Source organism: Carettochelys insculpta, chromosome 24, assembly GCF_033958435.1.
Source record: "Carettochelys insculpta isolate YL-2023 chromosome 24, ASM3395843v1, whole genome shotgun sequence".
NCBI lineage: Eukaryota > Metazoa > Chordata > Testudines > Carettochelyidae > Carettochelys > Carettochelys insculpta.
The window spans coordinates 11,492,321-11,509,143 of record NC_134160.1 but is presented as its reverse complement, the minus strand read 5'-3'; positions in this window follow the sequence as shown (position 1 = coordinate 11,509,143).

The window sequence follows — 16,823 nt, the reverse complement described above, 5'->3', positions numbered from 1 at the left end:
AAGGAATCTGGTCCCAATCCATCCTCAAAATTCATTCACTTGGCCAACTAATTGAAAGCGAGCAGCAGGCTGGGAACTGTAACATCAACTGGCAAAACATATGTGCTAACTGCTTTACTACTGTATTCTTAATAAATGCACTGTATTGCCTTTTCCCCAAAACAGATCCCGTGTGCTTCTTATATGCATAACACTAGCCTGTGCTGCAAATTCTAGGAAGCCAAAGCTGAAAAGCCAAGGTCTTAAGACCCTGCTAGCCTGTGCTACCCCACCTGTCCAGTGCACTGAGCCTAGCCTGAGGTTTGTTTATTTGCTAAGTTCTGTTTTTATCCATTTGTTATCCTTTATAATCACTTAAAATCGACCTTTTGTAGGTAATAAACTTGTTTCATGCTGCAGTCTAAGCCAGCGATTTTTGACTGCAGTGTTCAGGGATAGTCTCTGCAGGGTTACCACGTGTGCTTTCTTTTCTCCATGTGGAGGGAGAGGTGGGCCTGTATGCTGGTCTGATCTGACAGGGCAGGACAGTACTGTGGTCCCTGGCTGGTGGTTAGAGAGCCTGCGTGTAACTGGGGCTGGGTGCAGAGGTGATGTGTGTGGAGGGGTGCATGGGGGGGGGGAGTCAAATGTCCCTCAGCACTGCTGCCCCTCCGCACCTGTGCTCACCATCAGCACCACGCTGCTTCTGGTGGGGTGGGGAGGCAATCCCAGCTCACCCCTGGAATGGCACTGCTCTTAGCCTGCACCACTCCAGAAGGGGTGGGAGAGGAGCCTTCTGAAGGTGAGGTGGGTGGGGGGGCAGAGTAGGGGGGAAGGGGTGGAGAATGACCAGGGCATGGGGGAGGTGGCAGGGGCAGGAGCACATGGCTGGTGCTTACCTGCAACCTCTGCACCAGTGACCACTGGCTGGGTGTGTCCCTACCTGACAATGCTGGTGACAGCTCAGGCTGCAGCAGCACGCAGCAGTACAGTGGGCGTGGGAGCCCTTTCTCGTGGGTCAGGGGGCTCCCTGGGAGGAACCTGTCATACCCCCTCCCATGGTGATATATTAGTGTCACAGTGGCAGCTAGCAGTTACAACTGAGATCACTACTAGTAGGACGTGTAAAAATGGAGAGACAGTCTCTGCCTCAGAGAGACGATAGGCAAGACAAAGGGTGGGAGAGTCTTTATTTTACGTAGGGAACTGTGGCAAGCAGGTTAAGGGCCCTGTGAGTATAGCTCCCATTGACTGAAGCACCAAAATGTCAGAGTTTAACGCAGTGGGTGCTGGGGGCTTATGGAAATGGGGCCCTAACTGCTGCAGTGGAGGCTGTTAGAAAACTGCAGCTGCCTGGGAGTGGCACAGGGTCACACAGAAAGAGGGAAGGGGTCTTAAACTCAGTCATGTGCAGGGTTACAGCACACACCGCTAGCAGGGCCAGCCAGCCACCTCCCCCTGTAGGGTTGGTGGAAGCCAGAAGGTGAGTGGACATCATGGGGCTTAAATAGAAACTTGCCCAGGTCAGCGTTTACCAGCTACCCCAAACTCAATTAACGGCCCCCATCCCCTTGGCCTGAGCACACAGACAAACCCTTCTGGAGCCTTATGTGATCTCCTGCACCACCCGGGGCTCTTCTCTGACTTTTTATTATTTTTCCAAGCAACCCAGTTTCCCCTGGCTGTTTTCCTGGTCAGATAATGGCAACGCAGCTCAATGGGGTTTGGAGGAGGTTTTCATGAAATCCCTCCATTTATACGTTCCTGCTCTGTGCGATCTAATATAGTGCAATGCAATCTAGCTCACATTTCAAGCACTTTACTGTGAGGCAGCTGGAGCTGTCCATGGCCAACAGGCACTGAGAAGTCTGTAACATGGGTGAGTCTGAACTGGGCTGTGTTTGCTGCTGACTCAGCAAGGGCTGGGGTGTCGCTACTGCTGCAAAGGGAGCAGTGGTGCATTGTTCTGACTGAGCCAGAACTGATCCCAGGGATACCTGTGTAAATCCAGAACACTGGTGCAGTCAATAGTCTGGATCATTAGCTACTGTAAACTGGGGCAGTTCCATTGACTTTAATGGTGCTGCCTTAGTTTACACCAGCTGAGGATCTGGCCCTACAGAACTACACCAGTACACATGAAATCAGAGTCTGGCTTGTTGAGTCTGATCTGTAGGGAGGAAGGAGTTGTGTAAACACAAAGGGTCTGTTTCTCCTTTCATACACAACACTGTAAATCTGAGAACAACAAGGAGTCCTGTGGCACTTTATAGACTAACAGATATTTGGAGCATACGCTTTCATGGGCAAAGACCCACTTCTTCAGATGCATGAGTGTGGGGGAGCAACTCCATTGAACTCTGTGTAAAACTGGTAAAAGCATCAGTCCTGACTCCACAGGCTCTCCAAAAAAGCAGGGATGCCCTGCACGCATGGAAGGCCCTGCAGATCACCTCCCTTCCCTCCCCGCCCACCCTGCAGATCAGCTGTTCAGCAGTGTGGGGGAGGCACTGGGGGGTAGGGGCCAAAACATAGTGGGAGAAGCAGAGCAGGAATGGGAAGAAGCAGGGTAGGGGTAGGGACTTGGAGGAGGGGGTGCAGTGGGGGCTTGGCCTGGTGGGGAGCGGAGGTCAAGCACCCTGGGAGAAATGAGGATGCTAGCACTTATAAGTGAGAGCTTTTATACTAGTGAAAGCCATCCGATGCACCTCTGAAATACACAGGGCGAGAGTGTACTGTCCATGACACTGGAGGGGGAGTCTGGTCTGACTCCTTTGTCACTCCAGATTTACACCAATTTTAAATTAGAGCAGAATCTCCTCCACATTCATTTGCCTTTTACTTACTTGCTGTGTTTGCCATGGACCAATGTCTCAGGAAGGTTGGGTCCTAAAGCAGCGGTTTTCAACCAGTGTGCCATAGCACCCTGGTGTGACATGAGAACTGTCATGAGATGTGTGCCATGAAATCCTGTTAATTGCCCCTCACTAGTGGCTATGTCTACACGTGCCCCAAACTTCGAAATGGCCATGCAAATGGCCATTTCGAAGTTTACTAATGAAGCGCTGAAATGCATATTCAGCGCTTCATTAGCATGCGGGCGGCAGCGGCGCTTCGAAATTGATGCGCCTTGCAGCCGCGCGGCGTGTCCAGACGGGGCTCCTTTTCGAAAGGGCCCCGCCTACTTCGAAGTCCCCTTATTCCCATGAGCTCATGGGAATAAGGGGACTTCGAAGAAGGTAGCGTCCTTTCGAAAAGGAGCCCCGTCTGAACGCACCGCACAGCTGCAAGGCGCGTCAATTTCCAAGTGCCGCTGCCACCCGCATGCTAATGAAGCGCTGAATATGCATTTCAGCGCTTCATTAGTAAACTTCGAAATGGCCATTTGCATGGCCATTTCGAAGTTTGGGGCACGTGTAGACACGGCCACTGTGGCTCTTTGTATAGCCACAGTGGAGGGCAACAGACGATCCCACACCAGGGGCTCAAGCAGCAAGGCTGCCGGAGTCCCAGCTGGCATGGGGATCGTCAATTGCCCCTCCCCCCACTCATGGTGGCGCTTTGCAGAGCCACCCTGAGGGGAAATGCCAACACTGTAGGACCCCATTTGCAGCGGGAAGCAGCTGAAATGCTTCCCAACCCAAATGAACTGGTGAGGAGCCCACCTCCAATCCCCGCTGTGGAAGGGAGGGAGGGCCAGTGTGTGATGGGGCGTACCAACCTTGCACTGAGCAGGGGTGTGACAGGGCATACCAACCCCTCAATGAGCAGGGGGGTGAGAGCCAGGCTTATTGGACAGAAAAGGCCCCGCCCCCAAGGCCGTGCTGGGCGTGCGCCAAGTGTAGGCCAGGTATAAATGCTGGAGAAGCTGGGCAGTTGAGGCTCACTGGCAGTGAGGAAGGAGCTTCTGCAGAAGCCTGGGAATCACAGTTCCCCACACAGCAGCCATGGCAGCTGCTGCCACAGCCACCTGAGGTGCAGTGGTGGCAGCCCCCTCTGGCGTAGCAGTCCATGGCATGACCTGAGAGAGGAGGTGAGAGGCAGAGGCAATGGGCTATGCCAGGAGCAGGGTAGGAAGTAGCCCAGTGTGGGGAACTGGGAAGGTTTCTGGTCAGCTCAGCATATTGCAGTGAGGATGCCTGCTGAGCTGGTGGCTGGGGTCACATACCCACCACCCACAGGGCCCTGAGCTGGAGCTTGGTGGAGTGGGAGGGTCCAAGCTCCTCTACCCCCCACCCCTCTGTGTGCCTGAGGCAGGGGGAACTTAAGCTGTGGAGGTCTGACTAGGGCCACAGGGGCCCTGGGGGTGATTCTGGGACCCTCAGGAGCAAGGCAGGACAGAAGACCCTGCCACAGAGGGCCTGTTGAAGCTGGAACGTGGTTTAAATACCACATCCCAGCTCCAACCTGCTGTCAGGGAGAGGAGCCTGCTTTCAGTGGCTACTTGTTGACTCAATATCCCTAGCATGGCACTGAGCAGATCTTGTAAACATGTCTGTGCTCACTGTCTAAGATGGTGTATTCTGTGGTGGGTTTAAAACACTAATTCATTTGATCCTAGTTTAGCTTGTTGTATGTACTACTGTGCTGCAAACCTCTCTAGTAAGTCTGTATCCATAGTAAGTGTAAGTGAATGACTAGGATTGGAGTAAAGGAATGTTGAAGCGGGGCACTTATTTTGAAGCTGCCCCCATCTGTCAAACTGCAATTCAAAGTCTGTTCATGCAGCTGCCATTATGCTAATGAGGCACTGAATAGGAAGTTAGTGCCTCATTAGCCTGCTTCAAATTGCCTCATTACATGGCACCTCTGACAGGAGACTGGTTGTGTAGCAGCAGCCTTAGTGGTCACACCTCCACATCCACGGCTGGAAGTGGGCCACATCCTCTCTGACTGAATTGACCTCATCAGCACTGTTCTTCCTCTTGGTTGGTAGTCCCTTCTTTCATGAGCCTGTATAAGTAGATCTGCCTCTGGAATCTCCACTACATGCATCTGATGAAGCTTTGCCCATGAAAGCTTATGGTCCAAAAAATCTGTTATTCTGTAAGGTGTCACAGGACTTCTTGGTGTTTTTACGTATAAGCTACGTCTACATGTGAATGCTCTATCGAAATAGCTTATTTCGATGTAGTGACATTGAAATAGTCTATTTCGATGAATAACGTCTACACGTCCTCCAGGGCTGGCAACGTCGACGTTCAACTCCGACGTGGGGCAGCACCACATCGAAATAGGCGCTGCAAGGGAACGTCTACACGCCAAAGTAGCACACATCGAAATAAGGGTGCCAGGAACAGCTGCAGACAGGGTCACAGGGCGGACTCAACAGCAAGCCTCTCCCATAAAGGGCCCCTCCCAGACACAGTTGCACTAAATAACACAAGATCCACAGGGCCAACAACTGGTTGCAGACCCTGTGCATGCAGCATGGATCCCCAGCTGCCGCAGCAGCAGCCAGAAGCCCTGGGCTAAGGGCTGCTGCACACGGTGACCATAGAGCCCCATAGGGGCTGGAGAGAGAGTGTCTCTCAACCCCTCAGCTGATGGCCGCCATGGCGGACCCTGCTATTTCGATGTTGCGGGATGCGGATCGTCTACACGTGCCCTACTTCGACGTTCAACTTCGAAGTAGGGCGCTATTCCCATCCCCTCATGGGGTTAGCGACTTCAACGTCTCGCCGCCTAACGTCGATTTCAACTTCGAAATAGCGCCCAACACGTGTAGCTGTGACGGACGCTATTTCGAAGTTGGCGCTGCTACTTCAAAGTAGCGTGCACGTGTAGACGCAGCCATACAGACCAACTTGGCTACCATAACACCACTATGGTTTCCTCAATTTTTATGTGTATTTGTACCATTGTCTTCCTGAATTTTACTCCCAAAACTTCTCTGTGTCTGGAGGGCACTGAGGGAGATGGCCAATGTTTTGAGATCACGTATCACTTACTATTTAGATATGAGTTGCTCATTTTGGGGCTTTTAGATGTTCTCCATTAATCAAAAATAATCAGGAGGCACATATATATATATAATCTTTGCAGTTTTAGCATTGGGAGCCACAAAGAAGTGCTTAAAAATCTGCCTGTGTCTTTAGAACCGCAGGTTGCAGACACCTGGTCTAGATGGTGTTTGGCCCTGCCATGAGGGCAGGGGTTGGACTCATTAAGCTCTTACGATCCCTTCCAGTTCTAAGATTCTAACTACAGGCTAGGTAGGGAGAGAAGCAGAAGTGGGCCTGCACTCAAGAGAAGTAATGGTTTGAGAATGCCCAATCCAGACCATCATATGGATTGGCTCAGAGCCATTTCTCTTGCCCAATACACTACTTCCATCAGCAGGCAGCACCAGATTTCTTGGAGGAAAGTGTCAGATGACCACAGCAGGTCATGGTGGGATTACTTGTCCCCAGAAGGCCTTGTCCTAATAGCCAGAGGCTGGCATGAGGTTTTTATGCCTTCTGGACTTAATGGCTCCAGATTGTCCCAACCTGTAGGAGTTGCCACTTGAACCCCATCTGCTGAGCAGGGCATGGAGATGTGTGATCTCTGAGCCTGCTGACCCCATTCCCTTGCAGGAGAACTTTAGTGGACCTGTCACTTGATTAGGGGGTTCCTTCTTTGGCATTGGATCCAATGCCCAGCACAGTCAATGAGGCCTTTCAAGGGATGCTTGTTGGAAGTTAACCCTCAGAGGTGGTGACCCTGTCTGGGTGTTATTTCCCTGCAGGAAGCTGTCCTAAGCTAGTGGAGCGAAGACACATAGGAAAATGCCAGAATGTTCCTTGCTGCTCCTTGCACACTTCTGATTAATGTCCCTTGCTTCTGCTGGGCTGGTTACCTCTCACCCTGCACTGGAAGCCAAATGCCTCTGGGCAAGAATAGACATCAGGGTACACTGCCTAGGCCAGGATGAGTACCTTCCCTGTAGGGGCCTCAGATAGCAGAGACTGAGCACTGATCCTGTGCCAGGCAGCTGCCACACTGGTGAAAGAGCAGCTGCTCCAGGCCAGACAGATCAGCAAAATGAGAAACCCCAGGCCTTCTTAAACCCCTTGGAAGCCTAACAGAACAATGGCAAACACAGATGGCCAAGGGAGGGAGTAGGAACCCAAGCACAGAGCACCTCACTGGCAGCCACCCCTGCAAACGGCGCCTTATTAATACCTTATCAATCCTCCAATGAGCTGCTAAGCATCTGAACTGCAGCTACAGCTCTTGGAGGGGGCTGGCTAGCTGGACAACACCCCCACCACACAAACCAGCCCTGACCCCTGTGCAGCCTCCATGTCAGTGAGCCCCTACACCCACAGAGCTGTGTCCCATTCAGGGTTTCCTCTGATTTTTTTGGTTTTGTGTGTTTGTTTTTTTCTTTTTTCCTTGCTTATCCCAGAATAAATATTATATGCCCCAAGGCATGAGTAGATGTGCATCACCACGCTGCTGGTTGTGTGCACTCTGAGCAGCACCTGAATCTCTGCTGGGTAGCAGCCGAAGCACTCAGCTTACAGGTTCTATTGTAGGATCAGGGGCCACACAGCTGATGTCCCACTGGTGGGCCAGAGGTCTGCAGCAGCAGTCTTTGATAGCAGTGGGAGGCCCTGTATTGGATGTGAGCAGAGATGAGTTCAGCTTCTATTTCCAATGCTGAGTGAGTCACTTCTGGTCTTTGTGCCTCTGTTTCCACACCTGCCTTTTGTCTCTTTTTTATGCTGGGGGCTGTCTTTAACAATGCTTGCACAGTTAACAGGATGGTGTCTGATCATGACAGTTCATGGCCTGTGTTATGCCCCAGCGGGAAAAGATTTTTAAACCCTGTTCAGGTCCTCTAGTGAATCTGGACACACAACTACAGTACTGGGGATGTAGATTTATAGCCCCACAACTGATGTAGCTATGGTGGTAGAACTCTCTAGTGTTGACCAGACCTCTGAACCTACTAGTCAGTCTCAAGGGGCAATAGCAAGTCAGTGGCAGAGATAAGAAAGTTCCAGAAAAGGGTAACAAAAATGATTCTGGTTTGGAACAGGTGCCATATGAAGACAGGAAAAAGACTGGGACTTTTAAGTTTAGAAAAAAGGAGACTAAGGGGGGTGATATTACAGACGTCTAGAAAATCATAACAGGTCTGGAAAAAGTGAATAAAGAGAAGCTGTATACTTGTTCCCATAACATAGAACTAGGGATCCCCAAATTAAATTAATGGGTAACAGTTTAAAACCAGCACATGGTTGGCCTGTGGAACTCCTGGCCAGAGGACATTGTGAAGACCAGGACTTAACAGGGTTCAAAGAAGAACTAGATAAATTCATGGAGGTTAGGCCCATCGATGGGTAATAGCCAAGATGGGTAGGGATCAGTGTCCCTAGCTTCTGTTTGTCAGAGGCTGGACATGGATGGCTGTGGTGATTATCTGTTCTGGTCTCTCCCTTTGGGGCGTCTAGCATTGGCCACTGTTGGAAGACAGGATACTGGGCTGGATGGATCTTTGGTCTTATGTTACATGGCCCTCCTCAAAGCAGGCAGATGGGGATCAGACACTTTTGCCTGGGAGATGGGGAGCGAAGGGGAGGTATGGAGGAATGGGAAGAATCCTCAACAATATGCTCCAGAGGTCAGGGTGGATTTGCCTGCTGTTTCACAGCACTCACAGCTCGGTCCTGGGGGAAACTGGGTACGTTGTGGGGGGTGACAGGCTTAGCAGGAGATGATAGTCAAATGCGCAGCAGCTCCCCCACCAACCCCCGCCCCCCGGTTTCATGGCAGGAAAATAGACAGATTCCCCTGAGCAGTACAGCCCTTGATACAGCCCCAGCCTCGCAAAGGGATGAAATGATCCTTACAGTGTTCCTGGGTGAAGAGGTATTCATGACCCTGCATTGCCCCACAATCCCCACATAGATAGGGACATTCTGGGGTTGCAGGGGAAAGAGGGAACAATTGCAGTCTTCAACCATTCTGAGTTGCACAGCAGTCCAAAGGCAGCTGTGGGGTGGCTGCCATAAGTTACAGCAGCCCCTAGGCTTCTCTAAGGCTATGTGTCTACCACAGAACTAGCCCGGGTGATTGGCACCCAAGTAAGCACGGGCTGGGTGAAAGCAACCACATTGCAAAGCCCTGCCTGAGTTACAGGGCTCTCACTGGAGCTATGCTTCCATGTGTACCACTAAGGCTTCTGAGGGAACCTCCCATAGGGTACTGCAAAGCACTAAGCTGAGCCAACCTGTGGTTCTTTCCCAGTGAATTGTAGGAGAACCTGGCTGTCCTTCTGGATGCTCAGGGAATGGTGGGAAGGTCATGGAAGACTCAAGAGATTTAGCCCATGCCCTCACAGTGAAAGCAACCCGTGGGCTTTAAGCACCCCAGGTGGGCCAGCTAGCTGGGACTGAAGCACCACCACAGTCAGGTTACATGCTTCTTGGGTCAGCACCCAAGAGGCCAGGTCTACTCTGCAGAGAAGACACACCCTGACTTACCCCAGGGGCCACACTAGCCCTCTGAGCAGCCCAGTACCAGGAGGCAGTTTATCGCCTTTGGTCCTGAGAGGCACAGTACATACACAGGCTGCTGGTTTGGAGGAGCAAGTGAGGGTCTGGGGACATTCACAAGTAGGAAACACAGGATACAGACTCTAAAGCCTTGTTGGTCTCACTGACAATGGCACCCCAGAGGCTTCTGCCTGAACTTCCCCCTGGTTCATCTCTTCCTAAAGTTTTTTCTTAGCATGGTCCAGGCTATAATTCCCTCCCCCTGCCCACTTCCTAGCCTGGTGGGAGTGAGCAGAATCCACCAGCTGCTATGACTCAGGGTTGATACTTCCCTTTCCTAGGGGACTCAAGCATCTGATCAGAGGCTGACTCAGCAGCAAACCCATTTTTGTAGAGAAGCACCTGTTGTGGGTGTTGCTGGAAACCAGGCAGCATATTTCAATACCATTAAAAAAAATCATGGGTGATCCTTGTCCTCAGCAACTGAGAATTAACAGCGTGTTGGTCTCAGTTTTAGCTCTGCAGAATCCTCTAAGAATCCTCTAAGTTCCTAGGTTTTTCTTTATAAATGAGCTTTGCTATGGCTCCTACCACCCCAGTCACTGACAAGCATTAATTAATTTATCACAACACTCCTGTGAGGAAGGGATGCCTTATTATCCCCAATTTGCAGATGAGAATCCAAGACACAGAGGAGCACAATTTCATAGGTATGTGGGTCTAGACCTTCAAGTGGCCAGCACCCATTCCCCAAAGCTTGAGTTTTCACAAAAGCTGAACTCCACATCTGGTCGGAAAAGCTGGTCTTGTCCCAGGAACATTGTTAGCAAAACCAGAAGAATTTTCCTCTGCCTTTTTTTCTTCCAGCACTTTCAGCTTTTCATAAGATCACTTTTCAGTTATAGCATCATAGAAGGGCTGGAAGAGACCTCAGGAGATCAAGTCCAGCCTCCTACCTAAAGCAAGACCAACCCCAGCTAAATCACCCCAGCCAGGGCTTTGTCAAGCTGTGACTTAAACCTCTAGGGATGGAGATTCCACCACCTCCCTAGGTAAGAAATGGAAAAGAACATGGCTGGCAGAGAATGGCTTTGATCCATGAACATCTGGGTTGCAGACCCAGCACACTGCTACTGCACCACCCTGCTCAGCTGAAGTCTGGGGGTGGGGGTGGAGTGCTGGGCAAAACATACTGAATGAAAGCAATTCCACCAGCTTTGCTCACCTTTGCTGTGCAGCTGCCTCACAAGGGGCAGGCAAGCTTCTCTGAGGAGCTCGAGCCCACAGTTCAGCTCTTCTGCAAAGTCTTGCTGGGGACTTGCTTGAGGTGAGGTCACTCATGGGCCGTGTCTACACGTGCACACTACTTCGAAGTAGCGGCGCCAACTTCGAAATAGCGCCCGTCACGGCTACACGTGTTGGGCGCTATTTGGAAGTTGAAATCGACGTTAGGCAGCGAGACGTCGAAGTCGCTAACCCCATGAGGGGATGGGAATAGCACCCTACTTCGAAGTTGAACGTCGAAGTAGGGACCGTGTAGACGATCCACGTCCCGCAACATCGAAATAGCGGGGTCTGCCATGGCGGCCATCAGCTGAGGGGTTGAGACACGTTCTCTCTCCAGCCCCTGCAGGGCTCTATGGTCATCGTGTGCAGCAGCCCTTAGCCCAGGGCTTCTGGCTGCTGCTGCTGCAGCTGGGGACCATGCTGCATGCACAGGGTCTGCAACCAGTTGTCGGCTCTGTGGATCTTGTGGTGTTTAGTGCAACTGTGTCTGGGAGGGGCCCTTTAAGGGAGCGGCTTGCTGTTGAGTCCGCCCTGTGACCCTGTCTGCAGCTGTTCCTGGCACCCTTACTTCGATGTGTGCTACTTTGGCGTGTAGACGTTCCCTCGCAGCGCCTATTTCGATGTGGTGCTGCCCAACGTCAAAGTTGAACGTCAACGTTGCCAGCCCTGGAGGACGTGTAGACGTTATTTATCGAAATATCTTATTTCGATGTAGCGTGCATGTGTAGACGTAGCCATGGGCCGTGTCTACACGTGCCCCAAACTTCGAAATGGCCACGCAAATGGCCATTTTGAAGTTTACTAATGAAGCGCTGAAATGCATATTCAGCACTTCATTAGAATGCGGGCTGCCGCGGCACTTCAAAATTGACGCGGCTTGCCGCCGCACGTCTCGTCCAGACGGGGCTCCTTTTCGAAAGGACTCCGGCTACTTCGAAGTCCCCTTATTCCCATGAGCTCATAGGAATAAGGGGACTTCAAAGTAGCCGGAGTCCTTTCGAAAAGGAGCCCCATCTGGACGAGACGTGCGGCGGCAAGGCGCGTCAATTTTGAAGTGCCGCGGCAGCCTGCATTCTAATGAAGCGCTGAATATGCATTTCAGCGCTTCATTAGTAAACTTCAAAATGGCCATTTGCGTGGCCATTTCGAAGTTTGGGGCACGTGTAGACGTAGCCATGATGTTTATGGCAGAGCCACAAACTGAACTGAGAGGTCCTGTGGCCACAGGTCTTCCTGAAGGAAGCAGACGATGGATGAATTCGATGTATGGATCTGGAGCATCATAAGGAATCTGGAATTGATTTATAGCCTTTTCTCCAGAGGGTAGAGATGGAAATGAAGTTTTTAACATCCCTATCCCTTCTTCCTGCAGCTGCCCCTTCAACCACAGAACAGGAGCTAGTAGATTGGTCCCACTACAAATGGTCCATTTTTAGAGGCTGTGTTAAAAGTGATGGGATGGCATCTTAAATCAGTTGTGCTCTTCTTAGAAAGACAGCAGAGGTTGCCACCGATTAAACCCCACATCCACTCAGGGTGATGTTGTGTTACTGTCTAATGAAGTCTAGAGGTTTAGTGGCTGCTGCATTTCCAGGTTGCTGAAGCACCTTGGGGGGTGGATCTTTCAGCCCCAGATGTCCTGGGTTTAATGGCAGCTAACAACAACCAGCTCAGAGCCACAGCAGTGCTGAGCTGCAGCTGATGTGTCCTTCCATTAACTCCAGAGTCTCTGACATATTCCAGCTTAGCCCAATGGATGACATGATGCAAACCTTGCTGAATCTGGGGGCTTCTCTCAGGACACAAATCCAGGCAAGTTGTGCCCAGTTTGTGACAAAAGATCTCACAGAGAATAGACTCTGGAAGATGGAACAAGAGGTCTGCTAATGGGCCAAGGTGTTTATTAATATTTGTATTATCCTAGGGCCCAGAGTCTCAGCTGAGATGTCTCTACCCCAAGCTAATTGTGGAATAACTGAGGAGTCCCTGTCCACATGCATTTCTAGTCTAAGCAAACAAGAGGCAGGCCCCTGCTCCTCAAAGGCATGTGGATCTTTGGTGAGCTCCCAGGGGAGAGTCAGGTGCAGCCCAGCTGATTAGCAGAGCACCTACAATGTGTGTTTCTGTGGGCGGTGCACACCTGCACATGCCTGTCCACCCAAATAAAATTTATTCCATCCCAGGATGGGAAAAATTAGCAGGAACTCTGGTACCTAACTGCTGAGAAGAGTCTGGGTCAGGGAGATTAAATGATCTGCTGATAGTACTGGGGGAGCCACAGATGGGAATAAAAGCCAAAAAAAGTGCCCTGCCCTTGATACTTCTCTGGTTGTGGTGGCTTGGGAGAGGCGCTCGACAAGGTCTCTGCAGAGGAGATCTTCCTGGTGAGCTCAGCAGTCCAGGGCTGAGTGTTTGAGTGCATTGGTGGAGCTGAAAGGTGAGTTGCTGTTCCTGGAGGAGCTGAATTTATGGCAGCCTTAAAAAGGATAACAAACAGCACTGGGACGTCTCGTAGCTGACATTTGGCTGGTGGAACGTGGCCTAGTGTAAGCCAGGGACGGGCAGGGCCATCAATCGGGCAGTCCACTGACCGAGCAAGGAAGCATCTGGTGCAGCTTGATAAACAGCAGAAGCTTAATCAAACCTGAGACTGGCCTGTGGCATCATGGAAGTGAAAAGCTCATGGCTGCTCCCTTCTGTACCAGCCTGGGCTGCATCCAGCCAGGCCCTGCCTGTCTGCAACTGGGTCTGGCACCTGCTCGGGCCCCAAGGCTCCTACCCTTTCGCTCCAGGTCCTGTAAAAAGCCAGGCAGCCCTGGATCAAAAGTGCAGGAAAGTGAGCCTGGGTCTTGCTCAGTTAAACCCCAATGCAGCAAAGTATCCAAGACTTTGTAGGGCCCAGTGTGAGCCATAGGACATAAGAGCAAGATGATCAGTGTAATTAACACTGAAACTCACAGCACTTTAGAGACTCAGCCAGGCAACATGACTTGCTCAAGGTGAGTTTGTGAGGCGCTAGCAGAGCTGGGAAGAGAAACCTAATCTCCTGATTCCTTGCCCTTCTTTTGCTCCATAGCACCACACTACCTCCATAGAAGTCAGGGTATTTTTACACCATGGATTAATTTGGTCCACTGACAACAGTGGGGCCACCACCATGTATTAGAACAGAATCTCTCCATTTTCATGCTGCTCTTCTTTTGTCCAAGCTACGCAGCATTTCTCCATTAGTGATCGGCCTGGCTCTGTGCGGGAGTAAATGTGTGTATTGTGTTGATTTCTCTTTCATCTGTTTTGTTGATGAGATGACTCATGGATGGGGAAGTCAGAGCACATCACAAGCATTAACCATCAGCTGCAGAGCAGGGATGCACTTGCAAAGAGGGTGGGGGTTCTGGGTTGGGGGCTGCGAGGGCAGAGAAGAAGGGGGGTGGGGGGGGTAGCTGAGTCATCCTTTGGCCAAATCAACACTTCCAGACGCAGCCTCTAGTGCCTTTCCTCTCTGCCCTCAGATCTGGGGGAACTCGGCCAATGTCTAATCAATGCCTCATTGTGAGGGAAGGGGAATAGAGAGATGAAATCAACCCCTGTGGCTTCCACAGAGAAAGAAAGGAGCAACAATACAAAGGACCCTCCATTGATTTGGTTTCATGTCTAGTTTCCAGTTCTCAGATGCTGCTGCGATGACATTCCGTCTCACTGATGTCTGGGGCGGTGGGGGGGGAGGGCAGAGGTGGGAAAAGTACCCAAAAAGTTACTTGAGTAAAAGTGCAGCTGCTTTCACCTCTGGATACTTGAGTACAATCTAAATCGGGGGCAACAAACTTTTTATCCCTGCAATTAGCAGGGGTCCCCCAACCTGTCTCACGTAATCCCACCTGACAGAAATGTCAGTTATGTTCATATGACAAAAACAGCTTTGGGGCACAAGGGAGAAAATAAGTCTGTAGAATGTAAAAGCTTTATTAATTGATTTCTCACTGTGAATACACTGTGTGTGTGTGGGGTGGGGGTCACCTGCCCCACGCAGCTCCCGAGGGCTCGTGCACTGCCGTCAGGGCTCCACAGCCTAATCTATATCCCTCTTGTCAGGCCTCCATGGCCCCATCAATCCCCACTGGCCTAGTCCCAAATCATAGGCTTAACACCCGAGTCTCAGATCTCCCCGGCCCAGGGGCCTAGCTAAGGCCTCGGCAGCCCTGGTTCTCACTGACTTTGGGTTCCAGGAAGGTGGCGATAGGGGAGCTTGGGGTCTCCTGCTCCACCGAGCTCCAGCCCAGGGCCCTGGTGGTGGGTGGTGTGTGACCCCAGCCACCAGTTCAGCGGGGATCCTCACCGCAACATGCTGAGCTCACAACCTGGGCCTCCTGGTTCCCTGCCTTCGGCTGCTTCCTACCCGGCTCTGGATGCGGCGGGTCACCCTGGCTCTCTGTCTCTCCCTGGGTTGCTGCTGCTGCAACCACTCCTCAAGCAGCCACCGTTCCACCTCTGAGTGTTGCCCCCACTCTGTGACTAGAGCTCCTGCTCCCCAGCCCCAATGGACTGGCCTCCCTGGCCTTTATACCTGCGCTGCAGCTGGAGCATGCCCAGCAGGGCTGCAGGGTAGGGGCCTTTTCCACCCAACAAGCCTGGCCCCCACCCCCAGTCAGTGCAGGGTTGGCCCACCCATCTCTCTCACACACACACACACACACACACACACACACACTTAAAAACAGGCACATATTTCCACATTTTTAAGGAGCTGGCTGAGCCTGACACCAGCAGCCGATTGTGCTGCAACCCCCCCATGAAATCCCATGCCCCCCACCTTGCGCACCCGGTTCAAGATGTGATGTGGGTGTGCGCATGTGCACTTTTACTCAAGTAGATTTCCAGAGGGGTACTGGAACACATACTTAAGCACATTCCTCCCAAAGCAGCTGTACTTTTACTCAAGTAACTTTTAGGGTCCTTTTTCCACCTCTGGGGGAGAGTTGCTGAATTATTACCCCCTTCTTTCTCCGGCAGCTAGAGCTAAAACCACCCTCGGTTCTAATGCCCAATGGTCTGGTGCCCACTGTGCAGCCCACATCGCAGGGCCAACGCACAGCCTGGTGGAACAGGGAGCCTCTGCTTGAGAATGGCCCAGAGAGAGACAGCAACAGGCTGAGAGTAACAACTTGAGAGTGAGGTGCTCTGGCTGACGCATGTGTTGGGATAGAGGGTTACCCACCACCCCAGGGGTGTAGAATAGTACAGCCAACACTGGGGATGTTGGCAGAGCTGGAGAAGGTGGAAGAAGGACCAGAGAAACTGGGTGAGGAGCAGCAGGTTAAAGACTGAGCTGTGCTGTCAGAGCGACGTGGGAGCCCAGAGGCTGGAATCGCTGAAGGTCAGGACCAATGTGCAGAGTGTAGCCGTGCGTGGGAGCCACTTGCTCACACTCTGCCTGGGGCTCTAGTTAACACTGTCAGTCGCACGTTGTCATGCGTACCAGGCTCAGTGATAATGGAAAAGGGGGGGAAAAGCCAAACCACCCACATCTTTCTCTCACAAAGGAGAGTTCCTGCCTACTGCATCTCCTGGGCCTCCAGCTACGCTGTAAGTAGCCTGATTGTGGAAACCCCTCTCTGGGACTCAGCCTGAGGCAGGGGTCCCAAGCTGTGCAGTGCGGAACACACCTTTAGAGACAGTTTTTTGTGGACACTTGCTTTTGAGTGATGACCCCACAGCCCCCTGCCACTGGTAACTGCACTGGTAACCTGATCAGAGGTAAGGGGGCACACCTCCCCTCCACTGGTGAGTGTGGATACCCCCTTGGTGACCATGCAGATCCACCTCACTTCCCACAGGTGATAGAGCAACTTCCCCAGGGCAGGCCCAGCACTTCCTTAGAAAGAATAAGAATAATAGGCATGTGTTTGAGAACCTACTGCTGTTCCCAAGGGAGCTGACGGGAGATTCCTATGAGCTTCTACGGGAGCAGAGTCGGATTCTGTGAAAAATGGAAAAAAAATTGCCAGTGGAGAGCAAATAGTGAAAGCTGTCCTCCTGCTGGGCTTTTCAAGGGAAACCATCAGATTTTGG